This window comes from Antechinus flavipes, chromosome 1, assembly GCF_016432865.1.
Source record: "Antechinus flavipes isolate AdamAnt ecotype Samford, QLD, Australia chromosome 1, AdamAnt_v2, whole genome shotgun sequence".
In the NCBI taxonomy this organism is placed as follows: domain Eukaryota; kingdom Metazoa; phylum Chordata; class Mammalia; order Dasyuromorphia; family Dasyuridae; genus Antechinus; species Antechinus flavipes.
The window spans coordinates 468,214,428-468,241,324 of NC_067398.1; the positions used below are offsets into that span (position 1 = coordinate 468,214,428).

Consider the following 26,897-nt stretch of genomic DNA (forward strand, 5'->3'; position numbering starts at 1 on the left):
CCCTTCCAATTCTGTGATTCTTTGAATTCTTCCCTAGTTAATCTTGACTTCATAGTTAGCTATTTTGCCCCCTAAAATTTGGTTTCACTCTTGATTCCCTCTCCTCCTTGCCATTCTACCGTTAATCAGTCAAAACATATTAAGTACCTGCTTTGTTCCAGACTCTACGTTAAGCACTTGGGATACAATGAAAAGTAAAAGACACTTCTTGCTTTTGGGGAGTTCACAGTTTCATGAGACTAGATGCAAATAATCAATAGAGAAAAGGCATTAGAATTTAGGGCAACAGGAAAGGTTTCCTATAAAAAGTGGAATTTTCATTAGAAACTAAAAGAAGTCAGGAAATCAAGGAAGTCGAGATGAAAAGGGAGTATTCTATGTGTGGGGGAGAGCCAGTGAGTTCCAGCAGTAGCAAAGAGGCCAGTGTCACTGAGTCAAAGAGTGTAGGGAGAAAAGGGGAATAAGGGCTAAGACGACTGGAAAGGTTGGTCTAGGTTGTGAAGGACTTTCAATGCCAAATATATTTCTATTTAATCCTGTAGGTGATCAGAAGCCACTGAGATTGATTGAGTAAAGGAGTGACATGGTCAGACCTGTGCTTTAGGAAGATCACTTTCACAGCTTAATGGAGGATGACTTGGAGAGGGGAGAAACTTCTGGTAGGCAAACCAACCATAGTCCAGGTATGAAGTGATGAAGGCCTACACTGAGATGGGCAGTATTCTGCAAATCCCAAGTGCCTAAAGTCATAAAATTATTCTAATTGCAGTCACTCTAATTTTATGCCAAGTTCACTGCTACACAGTAGTTCTTACATTCTATTCCATGTTATCCTATCTCCTACTAAATTGTAACCAGAATAAAGGTAGAGACTATGTTTCATTAACTTTAGATCTATACATAATATGTTTTCACATGTTTGCTAAATTATTAAGTGCCATGGCAGTATTAGAAATTAAATAGAGAGTCTAAAGAAGAGATGGTATATAGTTGTTAGAGGAAAGAGTTTAATACAATGGGAGAAAAGATGTTCTCTCTACCTAAGATTTAGAAGAAGATGCAAAAGAAGGAGGGAGTTTATTCAAACATTAAGCTAGAGAATAGATTTGAAAGCTTCTTAAGTTAGAAAGGATACTTAAAAGGAAATTTGAATCTTGGAATTTAAGTATTGTGTATTGGTCATATGCAACCCACTGATTTGTGCTGAAAGACATTTAGTGATAGATAAGTCTCAAAGCTAAATCTTTTGATAGTCTAGTGTTCCTTCCATAAAACCACATCAAAAAGGAGTAAGAACCTCCTGGAGTAAAGGAGGAATAGATATGAACACCACTACTACTTTCCAAAAGGAAAAGGTAATTTATGTTTTATTTCACTTTTTTTTTTCCCTCTATGGAAAATGGCTAATGAGATCTCTCTTTCATTGAGATGTAAAAATAAAAAAGTATTTGAAAGGAAGGGAATAGAAAATATTAAAAGTTTTTAAATTATGTTTTTTTTTTATTTTTTTAAATACACAGCCTTGAAGCTGTGATTTAAATTTTCAGAAAATTTTCTTCCTTAATAAAATACTCATTTGCGATATTTTTGCTTTAGATGATAGAAAAAAGTCCAGTAGGGAATGTCCCATAGATAGTAGAAGGAAAACTCTTTCTCCCTCTCCCTCAGATATATGTAGTCATAGAAATACCACTAACTGTATGATAGTTTTGAGACCTCACTACTCACTGATGTTCTATAGGCAGATAGCTGACTCCAGGTGTTTTTGGAAGCTTTGCAGTGACATGGCAGAAATTCCTGCTCCTCACCTCCTTCCTTCTTCCTTGTTCACTTGCCCAAACAGAACTAGTTGGCCTTGGAATGCAAACGTGTAGTAAGAGCAGTATTCACTCATGCCTGCCAGGAAAGCTGGAGAAGAAGAGAATCAGTGTCACTTAAGGGATCTGTTGAGGTTATTTAGCCTCTCAAATCTCACATGTTACCTTACTTGGATCTCTCCTAAATACTTAACTCTAATGGAAGTTCTGTGGCTGTGATTTGTCTTATGTATGGATTATAAAAGTCTTAGGGGGAAAGATCATATCTTATTTCATTTTTGTATCCCCCAATACCAAGTCCAGTGCATCACATGTGATAGATATTTGTTGTTTGAACTGAATTAAACACAGCAAGAATTTTAGAGAAGTAACAAAATTAAAATTTGGTTCCTAATAACATGAATAGTTCCTAATAACATAAACAGTTATTTGACTACAAATAAAAGCAAGTAATGTAGATAAAATAGATGCTTTGCATAGCCACCATTTCAAACTATATTCCTCAACTCAACCCCCTTGAAGTTTCTCATTCTAAAGTTTCCCATTCCATACACTGTGCTCTCTGGAATGCCTATTTATGGGCAGAAAGGTTGCTTTTCTTTTTCATCTTTTTCTTCTCTACTCCTCCTGTCTTCTGGCTCTCACTGAGCTCTTATTCCTTCCTGGTGACACAGCCTCCCTGGCCACTTTTCCCATCACTGTTTTATTTTCACTCATTTCCTCCTCACTCACTTGTTGAGATGAAGGAAATAGAATAACTTTTATTACTTCTAGATTCTCTGACTACTGGGATCATCCAGTGATCTCTTTTGAGATCATTCAATGCATAACTCTCATTAAATCAAGATTCTAGTAGCTGTTATCTGTCAATCCTCAGGACACTCTCCTTCTTTCCTCAATGAACTCACTGCCTAGGTCAGTCTTTCTCTTTTCCTCAACTCCTGCCCTCATGCAATCTACATATTAATAATTTACTCAATCCTAATCATTGTTCAATTTATCCATGTCCCACGAACTACTACTGCACTCCACCTCAGCTACATATGGTCATACCTCTGGTCTTACTATAACTCACAAAGTCCCTATTTCTATGTTCATGAACTCTGAAATTCCTTTCTCCATCACAATTTATTCTCATTCGACCTGTTCCTCTGTCCTGCAACCCCCAATCCTGTTCTTTGTCCACATGGTGACTTCTGATCTATTGACCCTTCATTTTTTTCTCAGGTTATCCTTTATATCTACTCTCTTCTCTTCCTCATTTGACTCCTTCATGAATCAGTTCAACTGTGTACTTGCTCTTATTTTGAGTCCCTTATTCCTTATCATATCCTGTCTTAGATCTTGCCCCTCCAAGTTTTAGTCTTGGATCACTCTCACTGCTTTTGCTTCTACAAAATGCTGTCATGCAAAGCTGGAGAAAATCATGAAATTAAGCACTAACTGGATCCACTAATACACATATGTGCATGTATGCACTTAAATTTATACACATGTATTTATGTGTATATATACATCAGAGGGCCCTTACCATTGGTGAGGCAGTCCTTTTATATCTCCCTAATTAGCTCTCTATATTACTCACCACAGAAGCTTGTCTAAATATTTTTATCCCTCTTCAAATCTCTCATGTTTCCTCTTCCCCCATTCTCTCAGGTAAGAATTTTGTTTAATATTTTAATGAGAAAAAATGAGACCTTTCTCAGAAGACTCTTTCCTTCTCTCTCTCTCTCCTCTCTCTCTCTCTCTCTCTCTCTCTCTCTCTCTCCCCCCCTTTCCTTCTCTCCCTCCCTCCTCCTCCTTATACATCACCCAGATGCCTTTTGCCACTGTCTTCCTTCACCCACATTTCATATAATGAGGTGAATCGTCTCCTTGTCAAAGCACACCCCTCTATATTTAGTGGCTCAGGGGAAAGAGCACTAGGCCTAAAGTCAGGAAGACTAGAGTTCAAATTTGGCTCTGGACACTCACTAGCTGTTTGGCTGTGGGTAAGTCACTTAATCCTGTGGAGAAGGAAGTATCAAACCACTCCAATATTTTAGCTAAAAAACAAAAACAAAAAAACAAAATAGACACTATCAGCTAAGGCAAGATATAGTCCTGGGGATCACAAAGAGTTGGATACAATTGAATGATTCAATAACAACTTCATTTACAAGTGGTTTCTTCAATCCTGATTTCTCTAGCAGATTGCATCCTTTCATATTTTTTCAGTCTTTCTATCTACTAGCTATTTTAATTCTGCTTGAAATTCCCTCTTTCCAATTCCATACACACACAGTGATATACCCCAGTTGCTCAAAAAAACTTGAACTTGAACATATATAACTACTAGTTGTAATCCCATTTCTCTCCTTTTTGTGATATTTTTTTTTTTGAGAAGGCTCTCTATAATTCATGTCTCCACTTCTTTTCTTCTCACTTATTTTTAACTCTCTAGACTGCCTTCTAACCTTCAACCAAAACTTCTCTCCCCCATGTTATTAACAATTTCTTAATGGCCTTTTCTCAATTCTCATCCTTCTTGACTTCTCTCTCTAACCTTTGATACTACTCTTTACCTTCTTCTTGATACTTGGTTCTCTCTAGGTTTTTGTGACAATAGTATATCTCCTGGTTTTCTTCCTCATTGCTCCTTTTTAGTCTCTTTTTCCTGGTTCTTCCTCTAGGTCACATCAAGTAACCTTGGGAATCTCACAGGGCTAAGTCATGCATGGGCTTGCTTCTCATCTCCCTCTGTACTGTTTCATTTGGTGATATCATCAGATCCTATAAATCATTTTTCTCTGTATTGATAATTCTTAATTGCACTTGTCCAGCATCTTCATTCACTCCAGTAGCCTGTTGTCATCTCAAACTAAACATTGATACCTTAAGCTAGTGGTTCTCAAAGTCTGGTCCAAAGCATCCTGAGGAATCTCTGAAATCCTTTCAGAGTCTACAAATTCGTAATTGGTTTTTATTTTTAATGTGATCAATATCTATAACTATAATCCACATAAACAAAAACTCTTTGGACAGATTCTCAGTCATTTTTAATAGGATAAAGATATTGAGAACAAAATTTTGAGGACTACTGCCTTAAGCTCAACAGGTCCCAAACTTATTATCTTTCCTGAAAGCCTCTCCTCTTCCTAAGCTTCCTGTTACTATTAAAAGCACCATCATCCTCCTAATCGCTCAAGCTAGAAGACTAATTGTCATCCTTGACTTTTCACTAAATCCTAATATCCATTCTGTTGTCAATTCCTGTTTATTTTACCTTCATAATATCTTCTTTTATCTCCTCTGTCACTGCCATCACCATGGTACAGACCTTCATTATCTCATATCTGGACTATTATAGTAGCCTACCACAAATCTCCCCCAACTGCATCCTCCACTGACAATGTTCTTCCGAAAGCCAGATCTGACAGTGTCACCTCCAGGTATCGAAAGTCCTTCATAATAAGTTCTGTTCTCCATTTTTTCAGTCTTCTTACACTATCCTTCATCCCTCTACTACCCCTTATATTACACTACCTTCATCTCCCTCAATACACATACTCTTTGGGCCCGTGTTTATTCCTCAAGACACTCCCATCTTTTGACTGGATATTTTCATCAACTAACTGTTCCCCATGAAAAGATTGATTTATAAAAGTAATTGATTAACTGAATGTGGAGTCCTTTTTGTGGCTTAGCAAATTTTCAAACTCATCTGCTATTCAAGTTGCTCCCTCATTTTGATTTGTACTGAAGAAAAAGCAAATAAAAAGATCTGGAGTTTTTAGTGAACTTCATACTCAGTCTAGATCAACTTTGCAATGTGACAGCAGAAACAGCTTTTGCAGTATTAGTCTACTTTAAGAGAAATGTAGTGTCCAGAACGTAACAAGTTGTCACTCCTTGTATTCTCCCTTTGTAAGATGAGGTCTGGTGTATTTTGTTTAGTTGTGGGTGCTACAATTTAGAAAGTCATTGTCAAACTGGAGAATATATTTCTAGAGAACAATTTGAATGTTGAAACTTTTTGAGGTTGTGTCATTTAAAGATGTTTAGCCAGGAGAAAAAAGAAAGATGAGATCAGAGAAAAAGGAGTAGGAACATTTTAGCCTCCAAAGGATTTTATTTTATTTTTATTGCTTAAAAAGTAATCTATATATCACTTTTATTTCCAAGTAATACCCCCCCCTCCCGCCTTCTGCTTTACAAGAAGTCATCCCTTGCAACACAGACTGTAAAAGGGGGAAAAATTCAATAAAATGAACACATTAAGTGTGTCTGATGTATAAAAAATATCACATAATTCATTGCTGTCTAGTCACTGACAGCAAGTTTGTTCAGATTTGTTTGTTGGGTGCATGTTTGTTTTCCTGGTATTGCTGATGTAATTGTTATAAGTTCATGTGTTTTCCCCTGTGTCTCTCTGAATTCTTAGTTATCAATTCTTATTACATACTATTATTCCAATACATTCATATCCCATAATTTGTTAAACCATTTCCCAATGACTACCATCTATTTTGTTTCCATCTTTTTATCACCTCAAAAGGTTCTCCTTTGAATAATTTGATGTATATTTTTCTAGTAGTGGGATCTCTAAGTTAAATAGTGTATATGCATATACATATTTGTGTATATGCATAAACACATACATACACACTCACACACACTCATATCAGTAGTCAGTTTATTAGTATTGTTTCAAATTACTTTCTAAAATGATTAGACCATTTCATAGATCTACTGACAATAATAGTATGTCTGTCTTCCCTTAAGCCCTCCACTGACATTGACCATTTCCATTTTATGTCATCATGGTCAGTGGGCTGAGTGTGATGTAAAATTTCCTAACTGTTTTGCATTTCTTATATTAATGATTTGGAGCACTCTTTTATATAGTTGGTTGTAATTTGTAATTTTTTTGAAAACTTTTTTTGTTCTTTGACTATTAATATTTGTGTTAATGGTCTGCATTTCCCAATTTTAGAACTTTTATCAGTCATACTTGATGCAAAGATTATTTTTTCTAATTCTTAGTTTCTCTTCTTTCCTCAAGTAATTTTAAAAAGTGATCACATGGAAGAGAGAGTAGGTATGTTTTTCTTGATCCCACAAGATAGAATGAAGAGCAGTTATAAAGAGACATTAAAACTCTGTATGGTTAAAAAAACAAACAAACAATTAGCACTATCCCAAAATGAAAGTGTTAGAGTGGTACCCATTTTAATTTATCTGAGTATCATATATAAGTAGATACACAAGGTAATGAGGCTAGGTACTAGCAACTTGGGGTATCAAATATGAGGTAACACTTAAACTGAGTCTTAAAGGAAACCAGAGGAAAGAAGGGACAAGGAGTTATGTAGCATCTGCTATTTTCTAGGCACTTTGCTAAATGCTAAGTGCTTTTACAAATGTTTCATTTGATTTTCACTGAAGATTAGCCAGGTAGATGCTATTGTTATCTTTATTTTACAGTTGAGGAAACTGAAGCAAACAGATTTTCAGGAGGGAAGGGATGTTTCTTGTTTTTTTTGTTTTTGTTTTTGTTTTTTACGCATAGGCAGGCATATGGGATAGGAAGAAGTATATTTCAAGGTGGCCAGTGAAAAAGCAGAAACAGAGTGTCAGGTATGAAAAATCAAGGTGAGAGTGACTGGAAAAGTAATTTGGACCAAGCTGGGAAATGCTTTAAAAAACAGAAGTGTTTGTGTTTGTTCTTAGAAATGATTGGAATCCACAAAGCAGATTAAATTATAATTGGGAAATGTTTAACAAAATGAATAAAAATAAGCCACAGATAATGTTAATTTGTGGTTTTCTAAGTCAATATGTTGTGGATCTGTTTCTTTTTGACTTTAACACTACTGAAGTAGAGGAAGGAATGAAGTGATTTAAGACTTGTAACTAAGAAAACTAGGGTTGTCAAAATATCCTAGAGGAGAAATGATAAGGTTCTGAAATAGGGCAGTAAATGGGAATAGAGAGAAGGAATCATCAATTTGATATATATATATATATCAGGAATATAGATATATAATAGATGTGAAAATAGACGCAAAAAGTGAGGGACAGTAAGGAATTGTGGTTGTACATCTAGAAAAATGGAAGGATGGTGGTTCCCAGGACGGAAATTTGGAAATGAGATAAGGATTCAAAGGTAAATACAATGAAATGTATTTTTGGCATTTTGAGTTTGAGATGCCTTCAGGAACATCCTATTTGAAATGTTTAATAAGCAGTAGGTGATGTAAGGATGGAACTCAAGAGAGAAAAATTAGATATGTTTTTATAAACTTGAGATTGATCCATTTCAAGATAGTGATAAAGCCCATTAGAACTGATAAGGTCATGTAGAAGAGAGAAGGAATCATAGGACACCTTTAGGTGTACATACATTTGAGATTGTGATAGAAGGAGGATGAACTAAAGAGACGGAGAAGTGGTCAGACAGAAGAGAAACAAGGGAAATCACTCACTAAAATTCAGAGTAGAAGCATCTCTAGAAGAAGGGGTCAAGTGTGTTTATCTGCTCAACAAGGTTAGCAAGAATGAGAAATGAGGAATAGCCTGCAGATGTGGAAATTTAAAGATCATTGGTTTCTGTTTATTAAGGTGTCAGAAATCAAATTGTGAAGTGGAAGCTGAATAACCATGTGTTAGTATGTTGTACAGGGGATTCTTGTTGAGTTGACCCTTGGGGTTTCCCAACTCTGAGGGTTTATGAAACTATGATCAAAATCTTACATTTGTATAAAATTTTATATTTTTCAAATTATGAGGTCAGAATAGGACTCCACTACAATTCAATCTAGGTAATTGACATAGTATATAGTTTCCTTTGGATCTTTAGAATAAGCTCTGCCTTGTCATACCTAACTGGAAAGGCTTAAAAGTATAGACCTTTAGTTGTTGGAAGATCTGGAATACTGGAAAGTTGGTGACTAGGTAATATATATTTTTTAAGCCACAGAAGTTTATAAAGACACTTTATTTAAGGCTTATAAGGAGCTACAGCCTCCATTGTTTGAGGCAATATACACAGCAATAAAATCATGGGTACTTGGATTTGTGAAGTACTAAGAGTTTTTAAATGCTATCTCATTTGTCAGGTAAGTAAATCAATATTTGGAACCTAAGGAAGAAAAACACAATTTAGAAACTGCCAAAAGTCCCACCAAAACAATAAAACCTTAATTTGGAACAACAATTAGGAGGCCCAGTTAGATCTTTTGAAAATAGCCTCTGTAGAACTTAGAATATGAAGGAGAGGGAAGAAACAAATTTCTTTTAAAAGTAACTGAATTTACCTTAGTTGGAAAGAAAAACCACTAAGTTTCTACAGCCCCAGTTATGTCAATAAGCATTTATTAAATACTTAGTATGTGTCATACTCTGTGCTAAATGTTGGAAATATATACACAAAAAACAATCTCTGCTCTCAAGCTTATTGTAAAAGCAAGTCACTGTAAACAAAATATACACAAAATAAATTGGAGTCAACCTTAGAAGGAAGATAGTAATATAAGAAAGATTGGGAAAAGCTTCTTCTAGAAGTTGATGCGTTAGCTGGAAATTGATGGAAGCCAGGAAAGCTAGGAAGCAGTGCTAAGAATAGAGAGAATTTTAGGCATTGGGGATAACTCATGAAAATGGACAGTGTCTTGTGGTAGGAACATCAAGGAAGCAAGTGCCATTGGATGGCCAAGCATGTGGAAGAGAGTAAGATATAAGAAGATTAGCATGGTAGGAAGGAGTCAGGGAAGTACTATACAAACCAAACAGAAGATTTTATGTTTAATCTTAAAAGTGATAGCTACTAGCCACTGGAATGTATTTAATGTGGGAGATAGAGGAAAGACAGGGTGATACCTGTACTTTAGGAGTATCAGCTTAATTGGGGAAAATGGATTGTAGTATGGGGAGAGACAAGGCAGAGAGACAAAACAAAAAGCTATTGCAATAGTCTGTTTAATAAACAGTTTAATAAAGTTATACAACAGGATAAAGGCAGGGTCTGAAGAGAGAAGTTAGCATAAATGAGAGGTGCATTAAAGTAGAATTGACAAGACTTGTCAACAGGTTGAATGTAGGAGGTAAAAGATGATGACATCTGATTTAAAACTTGGGTGACTAGAAGAATATTAGGACCTTTGGCAGTAATTGGGAAGTTATGAAGAGGACGGGGATTTTAAAATGTTAAGTTTAAGATGTCTATAGAACATACACTTTATGTTGTCCAATAGGCAGCTACCCACTGGAAAGATTAGGGCTGCATAAGTTGGTTTTAGAATTATCAAAAGAGAAGATAATTCAATCCATGGGGTTCTGATGAGATCACTAAATGAAATACTATCTAGGATGACTCAGGACAGAGGTTTAGAAGAAACTCAATGTTAGTAGTCATGGCTTGTATGAAGGATGACCTAGGACTAAGTCTTGGAGGAAACCCAATGTTAGTAGTTTGGGATAAAGATCTAGCAAAAGAGACTGAGGAGGAGTTATCAGACAGGCAAGAGGAGAACCTGGAAAGAGCAATCTCTCTCTCTCTCTCTCTCTCTCTCTTTTAGGTTTATTTTTATTTATTAATTTATTTGTCATTTTTTTAAATAACTTTTTATTGACAGAACCCATGCCAGGGTAATTTTTACAGCATTATCCCTTGCTCTCACTTCTGTTCCAATTTTTCCCCTTCCTCCCTCCACTCCCTCCCCCAGATGGCAAGCAGTCCTTTACATGCTGAATAGGTTACAGTATATTCTAGATACAATATATGTGTGCAGAACCGAACAGTTTTCTTGTTGCACAGGGAGAATTGAATTCAGAAGGTATAAATAACCCCAGAAGAAAAACAGAAATGCAAGCAGTTTATATTCATTTCCCATTATTCTTTCTTTGGGTGTAGCTGCTTCTGTCCATCCTTGATCAATTGAAACTGAATTAGCTCTCTTTATCGAAGAGATCCACTTCCATCAGAATACATCCTCAAACAGTATCGTTGTTGAGGTATATAATGATCTGCTCATTTCACTCAGCATCAGTTCATGTAAGTCTCGCCAGTCCTCTCTATATTCATCCTGCTGGTCATTTCTTACAGAACAATAATATTCTATAACGTTCACATACCACAATTTACTCAACTATTCTCCAATTGATGGTCATCCATTCATTTTCCAGCTTCTAGCCACTACAAATAGGGCTGCCACAAACATTTTGGCACATACAGGGCCCTTTCCTTTCTTTAGTATCTCTTTGGGGTATAAGCCCAGTAGAAACACTGCTGAATCAAAGGGTATGCACAGTTTGATAACTTTTTGAGCATAGTTCCAAATTGCTCTCCAGAATGGCTGGATGTGTTCACAATTACATCAACAATGTATCAGTATCCCTGTTTTCCCACATCCCCTCCAACATTCCGCATTATCTTTCCTTGTCACTCTAGCCAATCTGACAAGTGTGTAGTGGCATCTCAGAGTTGTCTTAATTTGCTTTTCTCTGATTACTAGTGATTTGGAGCATATTTTCATATATCTATAAATAGTTTCAATTTCTTCATCTGAGAATTGTCTGTTCATATCCTTTGACCATTTATCATTTGGAGAATGGTTTGATTTCTTATAAATTAGAGTCATTTCTCAATATAGAGCCTTCTCAAGGAATTTAGTCACAAAAAGACATACATATCTACATAGATAGACATAGATACAGAAAGATATATAGGGATATGTATCTCTAGGTGGGTGGATAGGTGGAAAGGAATTTAGGGAATAAATGGGTTAAATGAAGGCTTTTTGAGAATGGGATAAGGGGAACATGGGCATGCATATAGACAGAAGGGAAAGAATTAATGTACAGAAATTAAAAGGTAAGAGAGACAGTAGGGGTAAGAGGAGAGAGTTTACTGGAGAAGGTGGGATGGAATGGTCAAAAACTGACCTTGTGCCTGCAGAAGAATTTGCCTTGGCAAGAAGAAGGATCACCTCTTCACATGAGGCAGTAGTGGGAGTGGGAGAAGGTATCTGAGTGATGTGAAATCAGGAGGCAAGAAGAGCAAGCTGTGTGTGAATAGCTTCATTTTTTTCAGTGAATTATAGGGTGAAGTTCCCAGTGAGAGAATGAAGAGAGGAGACATGGAAGATACCAAGGAGGATGGAAAGATTTGGAAAAGCCTCTAGTAAATGGGATAGTGAATCGGTTAGACAAGTGTATAGGGATTGCCTTGCCACAAAGAAGACCCAGTAGAGGTTATCTAACAACTTTGTAGTGGATCCAGTCAGTTTTGTGACTTTCTCCATTTTCATTTGACAGCAAGTGGTGGATAGGAGTAAAGACAGCAGAGAGAAGGAAGTGAAGGAAATAAGTATTTATTAAACACTATGTGCCAGGTGTATGTTGTGTGATCCTCACAACCCCTGTTATTTTTAGGCTGAGAGTAATCTGAGGCTAAGGCTCACCCATCAAGACTGACAAGAAGAGACGGGGGAGGGAACTTGAGTGAAGAGGAACTTGCCATTGAACCATTTCACTAAGGGGTCGGGGTGGGAAAGGAAGGAGTGTGTAGCTACTGAGAAAGAACTGAAGGGTTGGAGGTCAAGTTAAAAATGAAGAGTTGGGTTGGTGTTTGCATTGTAGAGAGAGTGGTGAGATGACAGCAGATTGTGATCAGATAAAGGAATTTCAGAGTTCATGAACTTGGAAGTGAATCACTTGTGAGTGGTGGCAAGATGACCATTTCTGTATAGCTGAAGTGATGTGCTGGAGTAGGTTAAGGAAAATTGTGAGGTTACATCATTTGAGAAAATATCACTTTGTATGCTAAAGCCCTCTTACTATAAGGGCAGGAGTTGAGGAGAAGAGAGACTATGAACCAGGTACTGATATTGTTGAAGTTTCTTGGACGTTGGTAAACAACAGCTACTGGACTTTTGATGGAGTAATGTATATGCACTGAGTGAACCTCAGAATTTAAACAGATTACTAATAATGTAATCATCCAAGTGAAAGTGCAAGCAGTTCTGAAAAGGGTAGCCAGGTTATGGCATCAAGAGGGAATGCAAAAAGATGGAAGGAGTAAGAAAGGAAAAGGTGAGAGCTAGTTTTGTTATTTATGGAGTAGCCATTCCAGAAAGTAGTATGAAAAGGATGGACAATTATAGTGTCATGTTTGGGTTTGTCATATTTGGGTTTGGATTGGAGGGAATAGTTGGTGGGCAACATTTGAGGGGAGAAGTAAGATAGGATATAGGTTTGGAGCAGTAGGAACTTTGGTGTTCAAAAGTACTCAGGTAAGGGAAAAAATGTGAGCTGTGGATTTGTTAATTCTTAAGGAATGAATTTGTTGTTCAGATTCTTTGTGACCTCATTGGGCTTTTCTTAGCAAAGATACTGAAGTTGTTTGCCATTTCCTTCTCTAGCTCATTTTACAAATGAGGAAACTGAGGCAAACAGGGTTAAATGACTTATTCAGGATCACATTCCAAAGCTGGATTTGAACTTAAGGTCTTCTTAACTCCATTATCCACACTTAGTTTATTATCATCCCTAGTTTTTTAGGCCTTTGTTGAAAAAGATAGTTAAATTCAAGTGACAAAACTGTTGGAAAGTGGAATTGTAGGAAGCCCCAGGAAATGCTGGGAAGGAGCCTAGTGTATGGGCATTCCAGAAGAGGTAGGAGCTAGACCTTTTCCTATTTCCAATAGAGTCAGGAATAATTATTTTGAACTTCTATTTGATTAATATATATGACTGGTTTACAAAGTGTTTTATAAATATTATCTCATTTGACCCTTACAGCAACCCTGAATAGTAGGTGCTATTATCCCCATTTTACTGATGAAACTAAGATAAACAAAGGTACTTAAAAAGCTTAAACAGTATCACACAACTAATAAGTGTCTTTGACAAGAATCATTCTAAATTATTCAAATAAGTCTGGAATTAGTGGGCTCTGGATTGATGAATAAATATTTTAAAGAATATTCCTTGCTGCTATTTAATAATAATTATAACCCTTCAGCATGTATGCTGTTTTAAAGTTTACAGTGTTTACAATTCTGTGAGGTAGGTAGTACAAATAGTATTAAATTCTTTTAATAGATGAGGAAACCTTTGCTCTGCACTAAGGCACTTGGTAACTGTTAATTGGTTGATTATATATAATAAAATAATTTAAGTTGTATTTTCTACCTTTAGATTCATGCAAAAATGTCTTTTAAAGTAGGAGATGAATTGCAGCATATCAGCAAGTTAACATTTATTAAGTGGTATCTTATGAACTAAAGCTATTTTTGTGGACTAACATATCCTAACTCTATAATAGTTTATAAATCTTTTTGAAGTTAATTTATTGTTAGCATTTGGCATGCTAATCAAAGAAAGGAATATTAAAAGTTTATAATAAATCCATAGTCAGCATTAAGTTATATTTTGTAAGATACTTTTAATTACTTTAGACTTTTCTGATATTTGAGAGATACAGGTAAAATAGACATACACGGAAAATCATAATCCCTTTTCAGACACAGCACTAATTTTTTTTTAAAGAATCTTTTAAAGAATGTGAATAACTGGCCTGTAGGGATGAATTTTTAAGCATATTTGACAGTCATTCTTTCCACTTTATAAATAACCTCTTCCTTTTTTATTTAATAGCCAGTGTAAGTAAAGAGCTCCTGACTTTTCTTTATTCCTGATTCCCTTTTAAAAAAACTTGATCATATTGTGAGCTCCACTTGAGAAATGGTGAATAAAAGGAACAGAAGAATAGGAGGAGGAAATTAGATATTTTATTGTGATAGAGCACTGTTTGAAAAACAACTTTGTGATGGGTAGAGCTGATAAACAAAGTAATGTAAGAGGTACCTAAGATATTTGAATTAAGGTAAGGTACATGAAAAGATGGAATGAAAAACACAAGGGACTTTTAAAGGGAGTCAGAGAAAATGATAAAGGAAATTTGATCAGGTTAATTTTTTGCTTATTAAAACATTTCATGTTTCCTTTTTTTTTTTTTTTTTTTTTCCCCTTTTTAAACACTTAGGAACTTAGGAAATAAGGTGTAGCATGTGATAGTAGCTGGGTTCCATTTACATACAGATAACATTCCAATAATAGCTATAGGAATAACCAGATTGTTTTGTTAAAACAAATATTGCAAAAATCTAAGTTAAGTATTATGCATACACATTCAATGTTATTTTACTCTTAGGTTTTAAATCATTTAGGACTTTGATCTCATGTAAATTTTCAGTGGAGGAATAAGAAGACTTGAAGAATATTTGCAATTTGATTTCAAGATAAAAACTCTGTTCAGTTCTCATTTTTCTTAATTTTTTAAAATTAATGTCAATTTCTTCAAGTTCTTTTTTAAAGTGTTCCCTGGACAGGGATTAGAGTCTTTGTTATATAGTATTACTTTTATTAGTTAGTTTAATAAAGCACTGTTGGAAGAAGTAACTTCACATAGAACTTCACATTGTTAATGAGATTTTATTTGTATGTAAGTTTGCCATGGAGTATTTGTGAAAAGATGATATAATGAATTGCACAGAATGAAAAAAGAATGACTCAGTTGGGCTTTGTGAAGGAGGTAGCTGCTTTTCAAAAATCATGGATCTGTTGATTTAATGTTTGTTAATATAGTGTGCTTTCTTTAGAGATGATTATCTGGGAAAGATGAGTTTTGAACAAAAGAATAGCAGGTACCATTTTTGTGCATCATCTCTCTTCCTTCTCGATAGCACCCCATTTCCCCCTAGATCACTGAAATAAATACCAGACATGGACACAAGGTGGCACAGCGACTACACACAGTTGCTTCCTGGTATCCCAGGGAAAAAACAAAACAATAACTGGAAGCCAGGAATCTCTTGATTCTTAGTAAATCCCTGTGAAATGCAAGAGAGTTGGCAGTTCCTTTTATATAGTAAATCCCAGTTATCCACATATAGATAACTGAACAGATTTGAAGACTTATTGCTGTTCCATGACATCATATTCCAATTGGGCAACAGGATATTGACAATATTTCTGTAGTCTTGGTTGTGACCCTGCTCAGGCAAATGGGTTGCAGGGAATCAAATGGGAGAGTTTTCTGCTACCTTAATTTGGTGGCTTCTGAAGGTAACTGTCTCCTCTCTTTTTTGTACTAGTAGACAGTACTTAATAATTTTTTGTCCATTATTCTGCACTTTGCAAATACAACATTCTCCATTTTGGGGTACTTGGTGTCACTGTTTATATATCTTTATGAATAGACCCCATTTTCAGACTCCATTTTTATTTTCCTTTTAAAAAGCAATGTTGATGGCAATTTAAAAAATTAGTTTGTATAATGATCTGTTCCTTGTTGATTGTCTTAGATTGGTGTTCCTCTAAAGTCCTTTTTTCACCCCCACTTTTAAAGATGGGGGGACAGGGTTCAGGAGCAGGAAGCCTGAGACAACCTAACCACATTCCGTCCCTTAGGTTTTAGGATCAGGTTCATATTTTTGCTAGAACTGGTTAAGAGCTATAATAATTTCTTATTAACTGTGGTTTCTATTTCCATTTCAAAGTATAGGAACACACACACACACACACACACACACACGAAAATGGAAAAACATTAACTTCTTAAAGGGAACAAAAAAATTACATGATTCTACATGTTTTGTTTTGAACATGATAAGGAATCCTAGTTCTGTCTTTAGTATCGTAAATTTTTTTATCCAGATTTGGGTCAATGTACTCTAAGAATGGGGTCCGAGGAAATAACAGTTCAAGATTCAATGTCATTACTCCTCTTTGTAAAGTGTAAAGACAGTAAAGGAGATGGTTTAGAAGGATAGAATTGTGTTTACTACTACTATGAGCAATATAGTGATCACCCAATTCTAGGTTAGAAAGCAACAAAGATCCAGATGGATTCACATTGCTTTCTGACAATTACTCAAGCTCAAAACTTAAAATCATTTAAAATTTATTTACTGATAACTTTTTAACAAACTAACATAAGCCAAGTAATTATGCTAATAAATACAATCAAATCCATAGTTTTTCTTTAAGAATTTTACTGTGGTCAATGGACTTTATCTCAGAATTTATTCAACTCCCTTGCTTCTTAAGTTGCATTCATAGTAGAACATTTAGAGAGGAAGTGTGATTTGCTTGTCTATCAAATAAGAGGTGAATTAACTTGGTTTCCTATGTGTTTTAACAGTTGAGAATGTGATTTAAAACCATATATGCATCTTTAATAAGGCCACGATGGCATTTGTAAACTAATAATATTGATGTCTGTTTTTTTCTTTCTTTTGGATGGCGATGAGTCAGGAGGAGGAGAAATTAAACAAAGAGAAATATAGAAAATAATTTGGAGATAATCATAGCAGGGAAGGCATTAGTACTAAAGGTTTCTAGGAAAGGTTTCTTGTAGGAAGTAGGATCTTAGCTGAACTTTGAAAGAAGCAAGAAGACAGAGATAAAAGGAGGGAGAATATTCCAGGCATGGACAGCACCCAGTGAAAAAGCTTGGAACTTGGAGAAACAAGCAAGGTGGTCAGTTTATATGCATGCATACATAAAGATGCATGAAGGGAAATAAAGTTTGAGAAAATTGGAAAAATAAAAAGATGTATTAATAAACATACTTGGCAAAAAGTAAAAGAAAACTTGAAGGAGGGATAGAAAGCAATGAAATTAATTTTTTAAAACAAAAGTGATACTAACTGCTTTTCAATTCATAATTAAAGCTTGATTTTTTTTCCAATGATCTTGTTTTTTTTTTGTTTTTTATTTTATTTTATTTTTATTTTTATTTTTTATTTAATGATTACTTTATATTGACAACATTATTCCTTGCACTCGTTTCTTTTCCGATTTTTTTCCTCCTCCCTCCCTCCACCCCCTCCCCTAGATGGCAAGCAGTCCTTTATATGTTGGATATGTTGCAGTATATCCTAGATACAATATATGTTTGCAGAACCGAATAGTTCTCTTGTTGCATAGGGAGAATTGGATTCAGAAGGTATAAATAACCCAGGAAGAAAAACTAAAATGCAGATAGTTCACATTCGTTTCCCAGTGTTCGTTCTTTGGGTGTAGCTGCTTATGTCCGTCATTTATCAATTGAAACTTAGTTAGGTCTTTTTGTCAAAGAAATCCACTTCCATCAAAATATGTCCTCATACAACATCGTTGTCGAAGTGTATAATGATCTCCTGGTTCTGCTCATTTCACTTAGCATCAGTTCATGTAAGTCTCTCCAGTCCTCTCTGTATTCATCCTGCTGGTCATTTCTTACAGAACAATAATATTCCATAACATTCATATACCACAATTTACCCAGCCATTCTCCAATTGATGGGCATCCATTCATTTTCCAGTTTCTAGCCACTACAAATAGGGCTGCTACAAACATTTTGGCACATACAGGTCCCTTTCCCTTCTTTAGTATTTCTTTGGGATATAAGCCCAATAGAAACACTGCTGGATCAAAGGGTATGCACAATTTGATAATTTTTTGGGCATAATTCCAGATTGCTCTCCAGAATGGTTGGATTTGTTCACAACTCCACCAACAATGCATTAGTGTCCCAGTTTTCCCGCATCCCCTCCAACATTCATCATTATTTTTTCCTGTCATCTTAGCCAATCTGACAGGTGTGTAGTGGTATCTCAGAGTTGTCTTAATTTGCATTTCTCTGATCAATAATGATTTGGAACACTCTTTTATATGAGTGGTAATAGTTTCAATTTCATCCTCTGAAAATTGTCTGTTCATATCCTTTGACCATTTATCAATTGGAGAATGGCTTGATTTCTTATAAATTTGAGTCAGTTCTCTATATATTTTAGAAATGAGTCTTAAAGCTTGATTTTTCAGTAAATTTACTTTTTTTTTATTCCTTAATTTAAAAAAATTATTATATATTAGTGATAGCCAGATCACTTTGGACATGTATTAGAATGGAACCTGGTATCACTATTCTAGACTTATAAATTCCTGTTTTACATTATTTTATGCTGGATTCTGCTAGGTATGCTGAAGTCATATAGCTGCTTTATGGAAAGATGATTTGCAAATAAGGCTCCAAAATCATGTTTCTGAAGCTACAATTCACTTGGTAATTTTCTTTGTTTGCATGACTTTCAACTTTCATAGCTGTCCATATCTTTACTGACCAGATACTCTCCTAAGATTCAATTTTCGTCTTCTGTGGCCTGCCCCATATCTCTATATGAAACTCAAACTCAAGTTTTTCAAAAAATGAACATCATTTTTCTCTCTCTTGAATTTCCAGCTTCTATCATTTTCTCATTCACCCAAATTCAAAACATTGAGGGGTCATCTATGACATATCGCACAAGTCACCAAAGTAACATGGATCCTTGCTTGAATGTCTCTTGGAATCTGGCACTTTGTTTTCTTTCCTAGTACTGCTAATCTAATTTAGATCCAATATGAAACTTCTAAGCATCTGGGCAGATTTTATCTGCTAGTTTACATATTCTTTCCAATAGAATGTAAGTTCTTTGAGGGCAAGGGCTTCTTTCCCCTTTGTTTAAAAAGAATTTTTTAAAAAAATTCTTAGTATTTTATTTTTCCCAATAATCTATAAAGTCAGTTTTTAACATTTGTTTTTAAAACTTTGAGCTCTGAATTCTCTCCCTTCCTCCATCCCCTTCAATCTATAGTCAATATATTGTCTGGGGCTGGATAGCATTTTTCATCCGAAATCCTTCAGAGTTGTCTTATATTTTGTATTGCTGGGAACAACTAAGTTATTCAGAATTGATCATTATATAGTATTGCTGTTACTGTGTGTACTGTACATTTCACTTTTTATGACCTCATAGAAGAATTTCTAGGTTTTTTTCTTGAGAGCAAGAGCTTATCATTTGTTACAGCACAATAGTATTTCATCACAGTCACATAGCAATTTGTTTAGCCATTCCCCAGTTGATGGACATCTTCCCAATTTCCTACTCCCTGCTACCAAAAAAGAGCAGCTATAAATATTTTCATACATTTAAGTTCTTTTTTTAAAAAATCTCTTTTTGGATAAAGACCTAGTAGTGGCATTGCTAGGTCAAAAGATATACATAATTCTATAGTCCTTTGGGTATAGCTCCAAATTGCTATTAAACAGGGCTTCTTAAACTTTTTCTACTCATGACATTTTTGGCCTAAGAAATTTTTATACAACCCCAGGTGTGTGGATATAAAAAAAAAAGTATGCAAATCAAATATTTAATGACAATAAATCATAATTTCATGACCACCACTGTTAATGGGTCAGAACTCTGTACTTGAAGCAAGGATTCTTATAAGGTGCTAATTCAGTGGAATTGATAATACAATGGTTATCTAATTTATCATGGTGATTAATAGTCTCTAGTTCAGTACATATATTTAGTACTTAATATAGATCTACAAGATTCACACCTACGATGATGTAATTAAAATAGCAAATATAAAGTGGGACAAACTCAGCCAGGGTCAGAGCCAGAGAAGACAGAGGACTGAAGGTGGGAGCTCAAGCTCTTGGAGCCAAGGAGAGATACCTGGCTTCCTGCATTTCCTCCACTGAAACTAAGCTAGCCCAGGCTCCAGACAGTTAATCTGTCCTTATGTTAAGACAGTATTAGAGAATTTGGCTTATGAAATTTTAACCCTTAGTGATTGGAAACCTATAGCAAGGACATGTTTACAACCTAGACAAAACTTATTGTGACTTTCGGAGTACAGTGAACTCTGTAGAATACAAGCCCAACAAAATAGGCAAACTAAAGTTAATATACAAGTCACTTTTGACCAACTAGTAGATAAAAAGGTCAGTACGCAGACACTTCAATACAGATTAATTATCCTTTGATAGCATATGAGCAAATTGCTGCTGCTGCTATTAAAGCAAGCTCAAGGAAAACAAGATCAAGGGGAAGCCTTCATGAAAATAGAGCAAGATCCAAATGAACCCTTTGCTGATTTTGTGGGACGTCTGCAGACAGCTGTCATACGAACTATTGATGAAGATGCAGCTACAGGAATCATTATGATAAGACAACTTGCTAAAGAAAATGCTAATGAGGTTTGTAAAAAAATTATACTAGGACCACACAAGGATGTTCCTTTTTGAGGAGATCATAAGATGTTGTGTCACAGTGGGCACAAATGCCTTTTATATCCAGGCTATGATGCAGAACATGGGAAGACAGGGTCCTTCCTGCCAAGAGACTTCTAGAGAGACTCGTCAGTGTTTTCAATGGGGTAAAGTGGGGTATCTGAAAACTCAATGTAAGCATAGAGAGAAAGTGAGAGGACAGGATGGGAGAACAAGATCCAAAACTCCATGTCCAAAATGCAACAGAGGCTTCCCCAAAGGGCTGAGAATGTAGATTGACCCAGGGAAATGAGAGCTAGGGCCCAGCTCCAAGACCTCAAACAAAAAACAGGCGGGGCATGATGGCAGCTGTGGTTACATCCAGAGAGTCTTTAGAAGTTCAATACTTTGATATGATCAATTAACAGAGAAGCAATCAGATGGGAGAAAGGAATTACAATTGGGGAGAATACAGGCTTTTTAATTGGACAAAAGAACAGTGTTCAGTGCAAGCAGCTTCATTATAATTTCCAGGTGATATGGAGAGATCCAGAAAGTGGTGAATGCAAAGGACCAGATAGGGGCCTAGGCTAGCTTAGTCTCAGTGGAGGAAATGCAGGAGGCCAGCCACCACGATGGTGTGAGATGGAGTGAATTTGTCTCCTTGGCTCCAAAAGCTTGAGCTCTACTGCCTCCAGTCCTCTGTCTTTTCCGGCTCTGACCCTGGCTGAATTTGTCCCACTTTATATGCTCTATTTTAATTACATCATCATAGGTGGGAATCTTGTAGATCTGTATTAAGTACTAAGTAAATGTACTGAACTAGAGAACTATTAATCACAAACTAAACTAGATAACCATTGTCTTAACAATTCCACTGAGTTAGTACCTTATAAGAACCCTTGTTTCAAGTACAGAGTTCTGGCCCATAATACACTACATTCAATTTTAAGCCCCCACATGGAGTAATGACCCACAATTAAAGAAGCTGGACTCTAAAGAATAGTTGAATCAGTTCACAGCTCCACTTACAGTTCATTAATGTTTTATTTTTCCCACATTCGAAATTCTTGAATCTTTTCTGTCCTATTAGCCAGTGTAAAAGGAATGTTTTGATTTGCATTCCTCTAATCAGTAGTGATAGAACACCTTCTCATGGCTATAGTTAGCTTTGGTTATTTCATTTGAAAAGTGTTCCTATCTCTTTATCATTCATCATTTGGAATATGGCTCTTATGTAAATTTTATTCAGTTCTCTATATATTTGAGAAATAAGGCCTTTATCGGAGAAAGTTGCTTCATAATTTTTTTTTTTTTTTACAGTTACAGTTGCTGAATGTAATTCTCTCTATCCTACTCCCTTCCATTTATCCTATTTTTTCTCCTTTTACCTTGTCCCTCCTTTGTTTCTAACTACCGCCTCCCCTCAATCTGTCTTCCCTTCTATTACAACTCCTAACTTATCCCTTCCCTTTCTTACTTTCCTATATGGTAAGACTGTTTTCTATACCCAATTAGGTGTGTGTGTTATTCCCACTTTGAGTCATTTCTGATGAGAGTAAGATTTACTAAGTCCTCTCCCCCCCAGTCTTTTCCTCCCCTATAAAAACTTTATTACCTCTTTTATGTGAGATAATTTACCCCATTCTACCCTCTCCTTTTCCCTTTCTCCCATTGCATTCCTCTTTATCATCCCTTAATTTTATTTTTAAGATGGTATACCTTCATTTTAATTAACACCTGTGCCCCCTCTATATATATACTCCTTACTGCCCTAATAATGAGAAAGTTTTTAGGAGATACAAGTATCATCTTTCCATGTAGGAGTGTAAACAGTTTAACTTTAATACATCTTTTATAATTTCTCTTTCTTGTTTACTTTTTTTAATGCTTCTCTTAAGATTTGTATTTGAAAGTCAGGTTTTCTATTCAACTTTGGTCTTTTCATCAACTGTGTTTGAAAGGTCTTTATTTCTTTGAATATCCATTTTTCCCCCTGAAGGATTATATTCAGTTTTGCTGGGTAGGTGATTCTTGGTTGTTACTTTACCTCTTTTGCCCTCTGGAATATTATATTCTAAATGCTCTGGTCTTTTTAATGTAGAATCTGCTAAATCTTGTATTATCTTAATTGTAGCTTTATAAAATTTAAATTGTTTCTTTCTGACTGCTTGAAATATTCTCTCCTTAACTTAGGAACTCAGAAATTTGGCGACACTATTCCTGGGAATTTTCATTTTGTAATCTTTTTCAGGTAGTTATTGATGAATTCTTTCAATTTCTATTTTACCCTCTAGTTCTAGAATAGCAGCAGTTTTTCTTGATAATTTCCTGAAAGATGATGTCTAGGCTCTTTTTTTTTTTTTTTTTTTTTTGGATTATTATTTTCAGGAAGTCTAGTAATTTTTAAATGATCTCTCTTGGATCTGTTTTCCAGGTCACTTGTTTTTCCAATAAGATATTTCATGTTGTCTTCTATTTTTTTTATTCTTTGGGTTTTCTTTTATTGTTTTTCGATTCCTCATAAAGTCATTGGTTTCCATTTGTTCAGTTCTAATTTCCAAGGAATTAGTTTCTTCAGAGTTTTTATACATATCTCCTTTTCTATTTGGCCAGTTCTCCTTTTTAAGGAATTTTTTTTTTCAGTGAATTTTTGTGCCTCTTTTTCCATTTGTTCAGTTTTGCTTTTCAAGGTATCCTCCTCAATAGCTTTTTGTACTTCTTTTATCATTTGGTATATTCTGTTTTTAAAGGATTTTTTTCCAGTATTCAGTATTCTTTACCAAGATCTTAACTCATTTTTCATGATTTCTTTGCATCATTCTGATTCTTCTTCTATCTGTTACTTTTTTTTTTTTTCAAAATCCTTTTGGAGCTCTTTCATAACCTGAAAGAGTTATTTCTCATGAAGCCTTTGAATGTTGGAACTTTGAGTTTGTTGTCTTTTTTTGAGAGTGTTTTTTGAGCTTTCTTGTTACCATACTATCTTCTTATGGTCAGAATTTCTTTTCCCTCTTTGCTTATTTTTCTTGTTTATTTCTTGGCTTTTTGTTAAAATGAGAGTCTGCTTCCAGGGTAGAGAGTGCACTGTCGCAGGCTTCAAGGGTTTTATATAAGCAGCTGTTTTAGATACTTCTAGGGACTTAGAAGTTTTCATTTCTTCCAAGGTAGTATGATTTAACGGCAGGTGTATTTTACTACTCCTCTGGCCTGTGCTCTGTGTGTGACCACAAGCATTCTTTTCTGTTCTGGAATTGTGACAAGAGTCCCTGCTCTACTGCCACCACAAGCTCTGGTGTGCTAGTGCTCCTCCTCGCCCTGGGATTGTCACCCAGGATGGCGATCCGGATTTGAGCATGGGCAAAGCAACAGAATCCTGCTCCCATTGCCAACAAAGATACACCTACAATCTCCTTCTGCTTAATTGTTCACCTCTTTTACCCTTGGTGGGCTGAAAGCTCTGGAAGCAGATGCTGCTTTTACTAATTCAATGGCTCCCAAGGTCTGCTCTTGATTTTCTGAGGCCCATTTTTTGCAAGGACAGTCTACACTTGACTTTACTCCTTTCTCATTCAGGTGTGACAGACCTTTCCTGTCAGCATTTTAAGTTGTCTTTGTCTGGGGAAAAAAAATATTACCCCATCTTTTTGTGGGTTCTGCCTTTCTAGGAATTGTTTTCTGGCATTATTCAAAGGTATTTGGAGGGTTTATGGGGAGAGCTCAGCCAAGACTATGCCTTTTCTCCACCATCTTGCCTCCTGTTTCCCTTTTTAACCCTTCGATTTTCAGCACATAGCACAGTGCCTAGACTATAGGAATTTAAGTGATCGTTGATTAGACAGTGTAAAAAGAAAAAAAGAAGTTTGATTTTTTTTAATGTGGGCACTAATAAAATGACTTATTTCTCCTAAATTTTAACTTTGACTAGAAAGAGTATAACATTTATAATACAAGAAGCTAAGCAGTGTATTTGTGATTTTTTTTGTTGGCCTACTTTTTTAACATCACTATCAATTTCTAATGGCTCCCTCTCCCAAATTAACACATTATTCACATCTGAAAAAGTATATCTTGCTTTTAGATCACATGCCCAAGAACATGAAAGCCTAGACATTCCCTCAGGTACTCATGATTTGAAACCTCTCTATAATAGAAACTGTGCATCAGAGATGAAACATTTTCATCTGTCTCCATGGTATAATACAGTGGTCAAATTCAAATAGAAATAGATCCATATAGGCTGCATGTTGACTTAGAAAATCACAAATTAACAGAATCAGAAAACTTGAGGAACTAGGTTGATGCAGTATCTGTGAGGAATGGTGGAGAGCATAGCTTTCTTTGTGGCATTCAAACAAATCTGAAGGAAAGAGTCTAGAATCAAGCTGTGTAGAGGGCTGAAACTCTGAAAAGGTATACTTGAATCAGACAGCAGAATACCTAAGGCTAATTACCTATTTGATGTGAGATGATGGCTCTATATACATATATTTAGATGACATGGTGATGTAATGGCTCTCCTCATGATTGGCACTTGCTGAATGTTTGGTGGTAAGGTAATTGTAGGCAAGAATCGGAGGGCTGAGGTAGAGTAATTAGTCTCACTTGGCTGTAGGACGAGGAGGAGAGAGTCTGGAGAATCCAGACTCCAGAATCCAGGATACATCATTTGGCAAGCCACATGGCAGCTTGCCTACTTCCCTCACTTCTCCCTCTAAAGACCAAGAACTTTGATTTATCCTGACTCTGATCCTGAGGCCCTCCTGGGAGCTAGCCCAGACATAAAGCTGAAGCCCATTCTTTCTTACCCAAAAGGGGACATGGGACAATATCCTAGGCTTGAATTACCAAACCCATGGGAAGAGGCTGAAACAATTTAAGATCTAACTGCAGAGAAACCATTATCAGAAAGAAGAAGTCAGAATGTTAGTAATAGAGGAGAAATAAAAGGAAGAAAGAATGAAATTACCAAAGCTCTCAAGTAGAAGAGAACTGAATAAACCTAGATTTGTCCTGGTCAGGTTGAGCACTAGAAATGAGAACATGACTGCAGCTAAAAGTAGAGAACCTGCAGGGAAGTGGATGAGGAGACAAGGATTGGAAAGTGAAGAGGGAAGATTTCTAGTGCATGTACCTTGGCTAAATAGAAATGTTCTCTAAAGGTAAATAGAGATTTGGCACTTGGTATTAAATTTGAGCATTTTCTGAAACTTGGAGAGACTACTCATCTTGTACATTGACTAGAGAAATCTGAGCTCATTGAAGCTTGGGAGAATGGGAGAACATGGATATTTTAAAGCCTATGGATAAAGGAAAGCAAAAGTCAGTGAAGAGCTGCATATTAAGGAACAGAAGTTGGGAATTCTTCTGTGGGTCGCAGTCCTTACTGTCACTTGCAGGAATTGGTATTTTTCTAGGAGTGTGAGGGATAGTAGAAAAGGGATGAAGGACTAGTTCCACAAGACAGTGATGGAAACTGCTTAAAGTAGAGAACCCAAAATAACCATTGTGAAAGTTTGGGAGATTATGAGGGATTCAGAGAGAAAGTAGATAAATATAGAGTCTATGAAACAGAGAATGAGGGTCTAGAGTAGACAGAATGGATGGGGAAGAAACTGAGGAAGAGAAATCCTCCCTTAAAGGGAGCAAAGAAGATGAAATTTTAGAAGTTAATCAATAGGATAAGTTAAAAGGTAAATAAAGAAAGTATATTATGCTAAAAGGAACTATGTAGATAGAAAATAAATATCAGTATTAAATGTATGTGCTCCAGATGCCTATTCAAAAAGAAAACAGTAACTGGGCTATGGGAATATAGAGTAACAATAAAGACAAGATATTTCAGTGTCCCTTTCCCGGTTTTGGATAAATCCAACAGAAAGGTAAACAAAAGGGAAAATATAGAATTTAACAAATTTCTGGAGACTTTAGAGCTAAAAGATTTATAACATCTTCTAAATTGTGCGGCAAAAGAATATACACATTTCTCAAGCACTACATGAAAACTTTA

The 26,897-nt window shown here is 35.6% G+C and overlaps 1 long non-coding RNA gene across 1 annotated transcript in view; it reads right to left on the reverse strand.

Annotated features, from left to right (window-relative positions):
• Positions 1–1,479: 1,479 nt before the first annotated feature.
• LOC127543853 (uncharacterized) overlaps positions 1,480–26,897 on the reverse strand; it is a 55,148-nt gene continuing 29,730 nt past the window's right edge. Inside the window, exon 4 of the long non-coding RNA XR_007949322.1 lies at positions 1,480–1,908. This is a non-coding gene — a long non-coding RNA (uncharacterized LOC127543853). The remainder of the gene's footprint in view (positions 1,909–26,897) is intronic.